Raw genomic sequence first — 3,554 nt, forward strand, 5'->3', positions numbered from 1 at the left:
TTCCAGGTTCTTCTTGTCACTCACCAGCATGAAGGTTGCTAGAGGGCTCCGTGGATCCACGCACCACACTGCAAGAGGGTTCCAGGACCAGGGGACAAGCCAGTCCGCAGACACCCGGAAATCCGTGGCCTGACAGACTAAGTTCTGTGCCACCAACGCTGCAACACAACTCACCAGAAACGAGGCAGTGGTAAAGACTGACTCGACGGTGTGTCATGTGCTGGTGGACGAACCTCTGACACCAAAGAAATCCACGCACCAGAAGCAAGACCGCCTGATCTACAGCCTGGTACTGCATCGCCAGCCACCCACACACCACACCACACCCTGAAGGGCGCAGCACTCGCTGTGACGATGGAAGACACACAGAAGAGCAACATGTTGTATACACGATGTATTCTTGTTCTCTGTTTTCTGTCTGTGTTTGTGGGGGGCACCATTTTTGTTGTTAGACAGATATGATAGAGATAAATCTGCATAATTATTCTAACACCACTTCTTCTCCCTTAATGTTACTACAGATGCACGGTAACTCGCACACTCAGTTTTCAGTCATCAAATAAAGGGTAAAATGAGCAGAGCGCTCTTCACCTTTCTCTAGACAGTATTGCAACTGAGAAATATAAACAAGCAACAACCTTAAGACAACAGACTTCATGGTAGTAGCTGATGCATCAACTACCTTTCTGTTGTAACCATGCGATTACTTTCAGTCCGAAAATGACAAAATCAACTCAAATGATTAACATTGTGCAAAATAAATGAGTTCTTTCTTCTGACAAAGACAACGCACTCATATTCCAACGTATGACTGGGTTCAATCAGCAAATTTACACACGATGTAGGGATCAATGATTAATGTTGATTAATGATTAATTGTTTCCCCACTCACAGAAACGGGCTTCACCCATAAAACCACTCGTGCTAAACCTAATTAACTATTTGTGCATTGACTGCACTCTACTTTAAGAGCTTAATGTAAAATGATGAGTTACAGTAGCAAATTTGTCTCAGGAATTCTTCCGTGGTAGGGTTTAGTTAATAACGCACATGATATTGATAAGATACATGAAAGTTTGGAAAATCTGACCGCCGTCTGTTTGCAGGTTCAGCGATTTTCCTAAAACTTGTGAGCTATGCGTAACATGTTACTTTAGCACCAGATGGGTCTAGATTTACTGTTAGCACTCAGGGGGGGGGCACTGCCATGTATTAGGTTCAATGCTGCGCATTAATCCCAGACATTGAAGGTAACCTCACTGACACCGTCCATCGCTAAACCAACTCGCCACTAGTCTTAGGGCTCAAGATGTCCCTCACACTTATTCGGGGGGGATGGGGGCGCTTGGATATTTGGGAGGGGGTGAAGGCTTGATGGGAATATTGTGGTTCCAGTAATCTCTGTGATCTGTTTCTGTTTTGAAGCATTTGTTGTATTATCCCATTAATATGATGATTATTTCTTTGTTTACTTTTGAAAGGTTCAGTACAGGCAGTGCAAGTAAATGGATGATCTTGGTCTGTTTGATCTGCCACCTACAAACGACGAATTAACTCAGACTCAGCTTCCAAATTTCAGTAGTTCCTGATTCATAATTCCATTTTACTTCTCATCTTCTTTTAGACTAAGATGTAGTGGTAGCTTAAACTAAGAGGTTCATCACAAAAACATTTTTTTGTCTTTTCAGTAATTTTCAATTGTGTTGTGATTAGTATGTAATCAAAAGGGGGGAATGTAATGGGAAATTACATGTAACCAATGATTTCATATTAATTATTCATAATATATCTTCAATGCCTCTCAGAGTATTTGGTTCCTGTATCTGTCCTCAGTGTGATTCTCTTGTAGGAGACAACTGGATATGTTATGACTTTGCATTTTCCACCAAGGATAGATGACGTGAGGCCTGACAGAAACAGTTGCCTAGAACGGTGTTTATCATAGCAGTCCCAGGTCGAGACCAGAGCCTATCCAAGAGACAAGATGTCCTTTTTTAGCTAAGATAGAATGACCGGTCAAGACCCTTGGCACCACAGGGACAGATTCAGAAATCCGTAAGAGCTCCAACTGTCTGCCTGAGGTCCACTGATTGTTATGTTTGAGATTAAACTGGTTTCCAAACAAGGGTTGGTTTTCCTCTGGGGCACTGCATATAAAGAGTGTATTACTGATTGTATTCACCAGAATTGTGGTCACTCTGTTACTCTTTTTCATTGTGAACTGCTATTCTCGTCATTTTTTTGGATTGTTCTCTCGAGAAAATAATTAAACTCTTTCACCGAATATCTAAACTTTTAATCCGTCTCTAGCCTGTCTTATTTTGTTTCAACAAGGTCTCTTCTTCCAACAATTCCTCCCTCGCTGAACAGAAACTTCCATAACAAACTGTTCTGAAGTCTCTTTTATTTAGACCTTAGTGGTCCCCTAATACTGTATCTGAAGTCTCTTTTACATAGACCTTAGTGGTCCCCTAATGCTGTATCTAAAGTCTCTTTTATATAGACCTTAGTGGTCCCCTAATACTGTATCTGAAGTCTCTTTTATATAGGCCTTAGTGGTCCCTAATACTGTATCTGAAGTCTCTTTTAGTGGTCCTTTAGTGGTCCCTAATACTGTATCTGAAGTCTCTTTTATATAGGCCTTAGTGGTCCCTAATACTGTATCTGAAGTCTCTTTCACAAAGACCTTAGTGGTCCCCTAAGATTGTATCTGAAGACTCTTCTATATAGACCTTAGTGGTCCCGTTGGAATTTAAAATGTTATAGGTGCTTAAACATTGTGTGATTTGCATTATACATTTAAGCTAAAAGGCAAAAGCATTATTTCAACATAATGAAGACATGTTGGTCATGCATTAGTTTGTTGTTATAAGTATATAGTTTTGTTGTTTTTGCATTAAGTGGTTTTGCAATACTCTTTTCTATACATAAGATGTTCTGGTACATTCCATTAAATCCAGCCTCTCCTAAATGTGTCAAAGTAGAATTGATTGTTGGGACGCTTCCTGATCTGGTTTCAGTCCCACTTTTACGTCCACTGATCTTTGCTCTGTAAGTCCGAACTGAGGTCATAAACTTTCAGTCACATTCCAACTGAAAAGATAACGAAATAGCAAACAGACACATCACACCACTGTGACCTGGAGACCCCCCCCCCTTTGTGATTATCTAGGGGTCCAAGAGCCAAAGAGCCAGCAAATTTGGGAGACTGGGTTAGTTTGACTCTGTATTTGTCTCTAGATATCCTATGTAATAAAAAGGATTCACACATCAACATCTGAGATTTTGACTACTAATTGACTGAACCCTGAATGGAGCAGGATTTAGCTCCAACATCCCTACCAATACTGTATCTGAAGGAAGTCTCTTTTATATAGGCCTTAGTGGTCCCTAATACTGTATCTGAAGTCTCTTTCACAAAGACCTTAGTGGTCCCCTAAGATTGTATCTGAAGACTCTTCTATATAGACCTTAGTGGTCCCGTTGGAATTTAAAATGTTATAGGTGCTTAAACATTGTGTGATTTGCATTATACATTTAAGCTAAAAGGCAAA

This window comes from Etheostoma spectabile, chromosome 16 (genome assembly GCF_008692095.1).
Source record: "Etheostoma spectabile isolate EspeVRDwgs_2016 chromosome 16, UIUC_Espe_1.0, whole genome shotgun sequence".
NCBI classification, from domain to species: Eukaryota; Metazoa; Chordata; class Actinopteri; order Perciformes; family Percidae; genus Etheostoma; species Etheostoma spectabile.